The following is a 9,555-nucleotide window of genomic DNA, read 5'->3' on the forward strand; positions in this document are numbered from 1 at the left end:
TAAGTGGCTTCTGAAAAAGCCACTAATACATAAAAATAAATGTTCTTCCTACACTGAATCATCAGCAATACCCAAGTCTGCAGTTTTTATCCTGAAGTTAGTAATGAGCAGAACTTTTTGTTCATACTCTTAGGAAACAATTGGTTGAATCTGAGCTCTGGGGAGAGGCAGAGCCAATTATCTCTTCTACAACATTTTTACAACACTATGTACAACCACACACCTACAGAAATGTTGACAAATGAAGAAATGGACAGATGAAGGGCTTAGCACAAAGTGGCCACTTGCATAACCAACACTGGGATTGAGAAATAGAACATCGTCACTGTAAACCAAAAATAAAATTCTAAGGCTCCCAACCATCTGAATTGACCCCTTTTCTTGGCCAAGAGCATTCCAAAGTTAACCTGAAGAACTAGTTCAGACCATGATAGGAAGGGGGAGCTGAACACACCTCATTATCCTCTTCTCTCTTGGAATTACTAATAGAACAGACTCTTTAAGTCTGGTAAGAAATATTTTCAGTCTTTTCTCTCTGAAGCCTGCTACCTGGAGGTTTCATCTGCATGATAAAACCTTGGTCTCCACAATCCCTTATCACAGTAACCAGACATTCCTTTCTATTGGTAATAATTCTTTCAACCAACTGATAATCAGAAAATCTTTGGATCCACCTATGACTTGAAAGTCCCTGTTTCCAGTTGTCCCGCCTTTCCAGACCCAACCAATGTGTATCGCACGTCTTGATTGATGCCTTATGTCTCCCTAAAATGTACAAAACCAAGTTGTTGCCTGACCACATAGGGGGCACATGTTCTCAAGATCTCCTGAGGGCTGTGTCATGAGCCATGGGTCACTCACATTTGGCTCAGAATAAATCTCTTCAACTATTTTACAGAGTTTGACTCTCTTAGTTGACAGCACTCAGAAGCTCCCTCTGTACCTTCCCATCACTATTTTCTACCCTCTCCCCCACCCCATTTTTATGGTGTGAAATATAAACAAAGCCAGACACTAGTTAAGGTGGTAAGGCCATTTAAATCTGTAGTAACTTTTGCAATAGAGAAGAGGATCCTATATGAACCGAACTCAACTTTAATTTGTCTAGAGGTGGCTGGGCATTTTACAGGGAGATGAGGGAATAGGAAGTGGGTGAGTGGAGGCTTGATAGAATTAAGGAGTAGAAAAATTACAAAGGGTTTGTGAGTATAAGTGCTGATAAGGCCAGCTGCATGTGCTAGGTGGCAATATCAAAGTTAGACTCTCTCTTCCCGTAGTGACTGGGAGGCAGTGGCCATCTCCTTCCTGATGATTACATTTTTAAAGGAATGGCTTTTCTACCCTTGTGAAAAACACTCCTAGTTGTAGGAGATACGTATACATCCCAAAGGGACAGAGGGAGAATTCACAATCGTAAGACATTTTTAGTAAATACTCTGCAAGTATGGTCAGGGACTTATGGTCATGTATTGGCTGGAAAAAAACAGTAAATTCACTTAGTAGCATTGAGGTTCCTCAGGTAGTTTGCTTAAGGGGGTCCAGGATCATCTAAGGGATGCATTCTCGAGCTGCCAGAAACTACATTAGTGTTTAAGTCTAAATCATTTATGTTGAGAATCTACACTTTTTATAGGTCAATGTCAAGTTCTACTCAAAAGCATTCCAAGGAGCCTGGCTAGAGTTTGGCCAAGGAGAAAACCTTTGTCAATGATAAGCACTTTTTTGCTTTTTTTCATAGTTTTGTCACCTACAAAAAAGTAGGTTTTGTCACTTAGCTGGTGGCAACCTGAGGACCACAACTAAGGAGGATTTAGCATGAGGATTTCATTACTTGTAATAAGTAAGGAGAACACCAGAGACAGCTCCCAAAGCAGTGCCCCTTTGAGCTGTGTGCTGGGTCAGGATTTATAAGCATATGGTAATGAGGTGTGATTTGATTGGATCTTGCAATGAGGTGATGCTTGGAGGCATGATCTGACTGGCTCCATCATGGGATGATGGTAGAGCACAATCTGATTGGATCCTGGATTCTGCCATGCAGTGTCCGCTTCTTAATTCAGTCCCTTCTGCTGGCCTGAGCACTTAGGTTCCCCCTATGTGGAACCTAAGTTCTTGGCATGGTCAAGGCATCTTGGCATGCCTGAGGGTGCATGGCAGCTGAAATGCAACTCACAACTCTGTTACATAAAAGTCGAACCAGATCGATCTGGTGTAGCTGCAGTTTCATTCCTAATCACTCCATTTCCATTTTACTTATTTGCTTGACTTTATGCAGATGAAATCATGCGTGATGCCTTCTTGGTGCTGGACATCTTTCAGCATGGTTTGTGAGGCTCATTCGAGTGCTTGTGTGTAGAACTAGCTGGTTAATGTTGTTTCTGTAAAGCATTCCACTGAATTATTGCATCACAATTATTTGTTTATGAACTTGAGTTGTCTCATTTTAGGACCGTCACAGATACTGCTGCTATGAATGTCTTCTGATGCCTGTGTTCACATTTCTTTTAGGTGTATACTCTAGCAGTGGAAGTATTAGGTCATGGAATAGGCATATGCTGAACTTTAGTAAAAACAGCCAAACGATGTTGTAAAAGTTTAAACTCCCACTAGCAACATATGAGAGTTCTAATTACTCCATATCCTTGCCAACCATTACAATTGGCAGAGGGTTCGGTTTGTTTGTTTTTAACTATTCGGATGGATGTGCAGGGTTATTGAACAGTGGTTTCAGTTTACTGTGGTTTCTCTGATGATTCATGAAATTAGCACCTGTTTATTGGTCATTTGAGTATCTTCCTTTGTAAAGTGACTGTATTTTATATCTATAGTTCTATTGGCTGTTTTCTTATTGGCTTGTAAGTGTTTTTTATACACTTTAGTTATGACTTCCTTAGTGTTGACATACATTGTATGAGTAATGCTATCAAGAAACATCCTTCTTTATGTCTTTCAGCATGCAATAAGGACTCATTTATATTAGATGGAATGCTTAGGAGAGAATTTTTTTGGTCATAGGATACATGGTATCTTTCACTTTAATATATATTTTTTAAAACCATTTTCCAAAGTGGTTTTAACAATTTAAACACATGAAAATTTCCTTTTCTCCACATCTTTGCCAATAAACTTACTATTGTTAGACTTTTAAATTTCGGCTATGCAGACCAAATGGGTAGTGGTGTAACTTGTGGTTTTAATTTACATTTTCATAATTACCATTGAGATTTAATATCTTTTCATGTGATTATTGGATGTTTAAATATGCTCTTTTTTGAAGTACGTATTCAGATGACTTATCCAGTTTTATTTTTTTGCTCTTTCTCTTTCTTATGATTTATAGAAGCTATTCATATATTCTTTCACAAGCCCTCTGTTGATTTGTTCATCACAGATGTCTTTTTACTTGTTTGATTGCCTTTTCATTCTCATTCTTTCTCTCTCTCTCTCTCTCTCTCTCTCTCTCTCTCTCTCTCACACACACACACACACACACACACACACACACAGTTACTGGTTTATTGTAAGTGATGTTGAAGCAGTATCGCTGTCTGGGGTAAAAACTCAAGATTTGTTTTCTCATGGCCACAGAACACTGGGATGCAGACACACCAGAGTGAGGTTAAAAGCAGAAGTTTAATAGGCAAAAGAAAGAGAAGAGCTCTCAGCACAGGGAGAAGTCCTGGGGAAAATGGGTTGCTGCTTCTGGAGTGAAATGCAGAAGGTTTGTACATGAACTTAAGGAGGTGGTGTCTGATTTACAGAGGGTGAAAAAGATTGATTGGACCAGGTGTGTCATTTACATAGTGTGGGAAAAACTGGTTAGGACTAGGTGTGCCATTTGTATACATGCAAAGAAGCTGGCCACCCATGTGGACTATTCCTTTACTATAAACATGGTGACTAAGAAAAGGGAAGATGGAGCCACCATGTTGAACACGTCTGGCCCTCAGGTAGCCCTTTTCTATTGGCACAGCTGCTGGCATTCACCTGAGCAAGGTTCCAGCTTGCTTATATATGTTTACAGCTCGATTTTTCAGGCTGCTCTTCATTAGAAAAGAAATGATTTGGGGGCTGCTTTTTGTTAAAAAGGAAACCGTATCAAGGACTCTTTTGCCCCATCTGCCTAAAGAATTTCTTTCTATCTTCTATATCAATATTACCAAGGATACAGATGAAGAGATGCATAGGGTGAGGTAAGGAGGAAGGGGTATGGCATTTCCCTCCCATGGTACTTCCCTCCCATGGCTCTTCCCTCCAGGAACCTCCATGTGTCCATCTATCTGGGAGTTCTCCAAACCCTGTCCTCTTGGGTTTCTATGGAGGCTTCATTATGTAGGAATGATTGATTAAACCATTGACTGTTGTGATCAGATCACCCTGACCTTCAGCCCCCTCCCTTCCTCTGAGGTTGGGAGATCACGTTGAAAGTCTCAACCCCCTAATCACTTCATCTTCAGGTGACCAGCCCCACCTGAAGCTATCAGTCAACATTCGCATACAAAAAGACAGCACTGGGCCAGCTGCAGTGGCACACACCTGTAATCCCAGCACTTTGGGAGGCTGAGGTCAGGAGATTGAGACCATCCTGGCTAACGTGGTGAAACCCTGTCTCTACTAAAAATACAAAAAATTAGTCAGATGTGGTTGTGCAGGCTTGTAATCCCAGCTACTCAGAAGGCTGAGGCAGGAGAATTGCTTTAACCCCAGAGGCGGAGGTTCCAGTGAGTCGAGATCACGCCACTACACTCCAGCCTGAGTGACAGAGAGATTCTGTCTCAGGAAAAAAAAAGACAGCACTTTGGAGATTCCAAAGATCTTAGGAGTTGTATGCCAGAAAACAGGAGAAAAACTGCCTTTTTTCTCTTAATGGTATTTTATCTTAATTTTTAAAATTAAGAAAATTTTTCTCTTCAAACAGGCCCTTATTTTTAATGTTTAATCTCTTTTGTGATTTTTGTGGCCCTTTTAAAGGAACTTTTCCTACCCCATGGTCAGAAAATATTCTTGTATATTATTTCCTAGAGGTTTGTTGTTCTGCCTGTCACTTTTATGGCTACAGTGAATCTAGAATTGAATTTCACATGTGCTGTTATCAATTCGTTAAGTCTCTAATGTTCTACTCCGGCCATCCCAGCATGGACATTCTTCTCTCCCAGCTTGGGCTCTGACTCTCTATTCTGGGCCACCATGGGTCCCCACAAGCCGAGGCATTTGAAGCAGAGTGGCTCCATCTTGAATAGGGTCTGAGTAGAATAAGGCTGAGACCTAGTGGGCTGCATTCCCAGGAGGTTAGGTGTTCTTAGTCACTGGATGAGCTAGGAGGTCAGCAGTAGACACGGGTCACAAAGACCCTGCCGATAAAACAACATGCAATAAAGAAGCCAGCCAAATCCCACCAAAACCAAGATGGCAATGAAAGTGACCCGGCTATCCTCACTGCTCCTTATATGCTAATTATAATTCCTTAGAATGCTAAAAAGACACTCCCACCAGTGCCATGACAGGTTACAAATGCCATGGCAATGTCTGGAAATTACCCTGTGTGGTCTAAAAGGGAGAAGAATCTTCAATTCTAGAAATTGCCTGCTCTTTTCCAGGAAAACTCATGATAATCCACCCCTTATTTAGCACATAGTCAAGAAATAACTGTAAGTATGCTCAGCCAAGCAGCCCATACCACTGCTCTGCCTATGGAGTAGCTATTCTTTTGTTTCTTTGCTTCTCTAATTAACTTGTTTCGCTTACGCTATGGTCTCGCCCCGAATTCCTTCTTGCATAAGATTCAAGAACTCTCTTGGGGTCTGGATGCGGACTCCTTTCCCATAATGCCAGCAAGGCCACCTCTCTTGCTGTGCCCTACCTAATGGCTTTAGGACTGATTATTTAGGAAGTGAGGGAAGGGAAGGAAAGAGGAAAAGAAGAAAAAGAGGAAAGGAAAGCAGAGTTTTAAATTTTAAGTGAATCTCAGTACTCTTACAACATGGGTTAATACAGCATTTGAAACATAACATGGCATGGCACTATTTAAAATAATTCCAAACATAGGAAATGGATAGACTTAAAAAATACGAACAAGGATGAGTCCATAAAGAAGAAAGCAGTGAAATGCATAACAGTGAACACATGAAACATTGTTTCTTCTCCGGTCCTTATTTTGCTTTTGGAAGCAAAAATTATCTTCTTTGAATTCCAAGGGTTCGGTCATTTCTTGGCTTCCTCAAAATTATTTTGACTTGTTTAAATAAGGGTGTCTGAAGAATCAAAGATCATTTATGGTTTTAATGCAGCTAATCAGGATGTCATGTGGAAAATTACCTTGTCACCAGTGGTAACTTCCAAATGCTCTTACCTGGCAGGAAGGCTTAGGGTTCAAAATAAGGTGCTTAAAACACAGGAAAAAAGCCGAGAGAAAGAGCTGGGATAGGTGTATACTTAGGATAAAGTGCAAGCAGGTGGAAGAAGCACACGGTCTGAATTCCCGTTATATTCATATGTTCCCTGTCTTCTTTCCCTGCAGAAGCCTTCCCTGTTGATGATGTGGTTACAATGACCTGAGTTGAGGTCCATGCAGAGTTGAGCCAATAAAACATAGTGGATCAGTGAGAGAGACTCAGAGGCAAGTACAACTGTCCTTCATATCCACGGGTCCTTCATATCCATGGGTTCTGCAACCATGGCTTCGACCAATGGCAGCTCCAAAATATTCAGAAAAAAAAAAACAATAAAAAAAATAACAGTACAACAATAAAACAAATACATATGAAACTATAGTATAACAACTATTTACATAGTATTTCCATTGTATTAGGTATCATAAATAATCTACAGATGATTTAAAATACATGCCGCCTGGACTGGTCACAGTGGCTCACACCTGTAATCCCAGCACTTTGAGAGGCCAAGGAGGGAGGATCACTTGAGCAAAGGAGTTCAAAACCATCCTGGGAAATACAGCGAGACCCTGACTGTACATGAAAAATTTTATTTTAATTAGCTGGGCATGTTAATGCACACCTACAGTCCCAGCTACTCAGGAGGCTGTAAGAGGATCACTTGGGCCCAGGAATTCAAAGCTGCACTGAACTATGCTCACACCGCTGCGCTCTAGACTGGGCAACAGAGCAACACCTTGTCTCTAATAAATAAAATAAAATAAAGTATACAGGAGGATGTGAGTAGGTTATATGAAAGTATGTGCCATTTCACATAAGAGACTTGAGCATCCCTGAATGCCACTGTATGCCTACCTCTAGGGAAGGCAGCAGTTTGGCTGATGAACATCCAAGGATTTTATCTGCACTTCTTGAGCAGAGCAATGTGGGCCAGAACGGGACCACAGTGCGGGCATGCATGGGTGCCGATTCGAGGGTGACATATCTGTCATCCTAGTAGGGACGTGATTGTATTAGTCTGTTCTCATGCTGCTAATAAAGGCATACTCCAGACTGGGTAATTTATAAAGGAAAGAGGTTTAATGGGCTCACAGTTCCACAGGGCTGGGAGGCCTCACGATCATGGCAGAAGAAAAAGGAAGAACAAGGGGAAGTCTTCCATGGTGGCAGGCAAGTGAGCTTGAGCAAGGGAACTCTTCTTATAAAACCATCAGGTCTTGGGACACGTATTCACTATCACAAGAACAGCATAGGAAAAACCCGCCCCCATGATTCAAGTACCACTCACCAGGTACCCCCATGACATGTGGGAATTATTACAATCAAAGGTGAGATTTGGGTGGGAACACAGCCAAACCATATCAATGATCTGTATCTGAAGAAAGTTATTTCCCTTCCTTTCTACACATAAGTAACTTTCTTGTCTGTTCCATACTTTTTAACGTAGAAAATGTCTTTCTGGTTACCCACTTAGTTGCTTTCTAAACTAACATTTTTCAAGAACTCTGCTTGTATTTTGCAAGCTGATAGATTAATCATTATGTGTATTTAACATCTTTTATAAATTTTCACCCATCCCATTTATTTCCTTTCCTCTATAATGGAATTAAATACTCTCCAACAGTGCAAAAAAAGGGGCCACATTAAGGATTTCCTCCATAGAAATCATCTTTAAAGATTATGTATAGTGGCTGGGCACAGTGGCTCACACCTGTAATCTCAGCTCTTTAGGAGGCCGAGGCAGGTGGATCACCTGAGGTCAGGAGTTCAAGACCAGCCTGACCTATATGGTGAAACCCTGTGGCTACTAAAAATACAAAAATTAGCCAGACATGGTGGTGTGTGCCTGTAGTCCCAGCTACTCAGGAAGCTGAGACAGGACAATTGCTTGAACCTGGGAGGTGGAGGTTTCAGCGAGCCGAGATGACACTACTGCACTCCAGCCTGACCAACAGAGTGAGACTCCATCTAAAAAAAAAAAATTATGTATAGTGAGTTTCATGGACTTTTCACTACCATCATGGACGATGGTATTATCAGCACTGGCCCAGCCATAGAAATGGCCACCAATTACATGGACTGAAAGGGTATCTCCTGCTTACTCTGAAAAGTTACTGTAGGAAAGCCCATCTGCTTCAAGTTACAGATGAGTCCCACTCACTCAGAAGTGTAACATGTGCCTCATGGTACAGGCACAGGTAGCAGCCCAGTCCATGCGTCAGATGAAACTACACTCAAGGCAGGGGGCTGGATCCTCTAAACTGAAACTGCTTTTGCAGCATTAAAAGTAATGAGAAAAATCTAACAGGAATGATTCCATCTTGCTTCTAACTTCACAGGCTGAATTGTTTTGTTTTGCTTTGCTTATTCTAGTACAGAAGCCAAGATAACTATAAGAGAAATTTCATTTATAGTTAAACTTTGAGACCAGAAAAACTGACCCATACCACTTGTTAGGATATTGCAGCTGTATTCATAAGACAAGATTAAAATTATAATAGTGGCTTAAACTTTGCTAAAGAATAGGCAGAGCTAAACAAGCTGCTGCCGTTGCTTAGCTTATTTTTTATAAATTGCTTCCTGCCTCAGACTCACACAGCTGGGAAGTTACAAGATTTATAACTTCCCCAACCACTTCCATAGATCACATCAGTATTGGGAAACCTATAGAACTGGTCTTTAAGCTTATTTCTCAGAGTTAGCATTTCAGCAGACCAAGAGAAGCCACCTGGTCCTGAGATGCCCTCCAGGCAACTGAGTCAACTGTGTAAAGACGATGTTAGACACTCCTGTGATTTCATCCTCTACCAATCAATTGTTTCAATGTCCCAGCACCCTGCCTGCCAAAGTCCCCTTATGAAACCCTAGCCTCCAAATTCTTGGGGAGACGGATTTAAGAAAATTTCCCCCATTCTTCTTGCTTGGCTGGCACTGCAATTATTAAACTCTTTAACTGCTGTATTACCTGCTGTTCTCATTATTTTTGTTGTGGGAGACAGTGGGCAAGAATTCATCAGGCTGTGACAAAACCACCTGGGGAGACAGGTAACAAGTTAGCCAGCTGAGTGAGCATACATTGAGCCAGGTAGCAGAGCCCTTGTCATTAATCCAACAGAAGCTGTTGGGATAACTGCATTGCTCAAATCTGAACATTCAACTATCC

General features: G+C 41.3%; 1 long non-coding RNA gene across 1 annotated transcript in view; it reads left to right on the forward strand.

The window, feature by feature from the left end:
* LOC118149157 (uncharacterized) overlaps positions 1 to 6,653 on the forward strand; it is a 79,591-nt gene extending 72,938 nt beyond the window's left edge. Inside the window, exon 5 of the long non-coding RNA XR_008477594.2 lies at positions 6,518 to 6,653. This is a non-coding gene — a long non-coding RNA (uncharacterized LOC118149157). The remainder of the gene's footprint in view (positions 1 to 6,517) is intronic.
* Positions 6,654 to 9,555: the final 2,902 nt, after the last annotated feature.

The sequence above is a fragment of the Callithrix jacchus genome, chromosome 2, assembly GCF_049354715.1.
Source record: "Callithrix jacchus isolate 240 chromosome 2, calJac240_pri, whole genome shotgun sequence".
NCBI classification, from domain to species: Eukaryota; Metazoa; Chordata; class Mammalia; order Primates; family Cebidae; genus Callithrix; species Callithrix jacchus.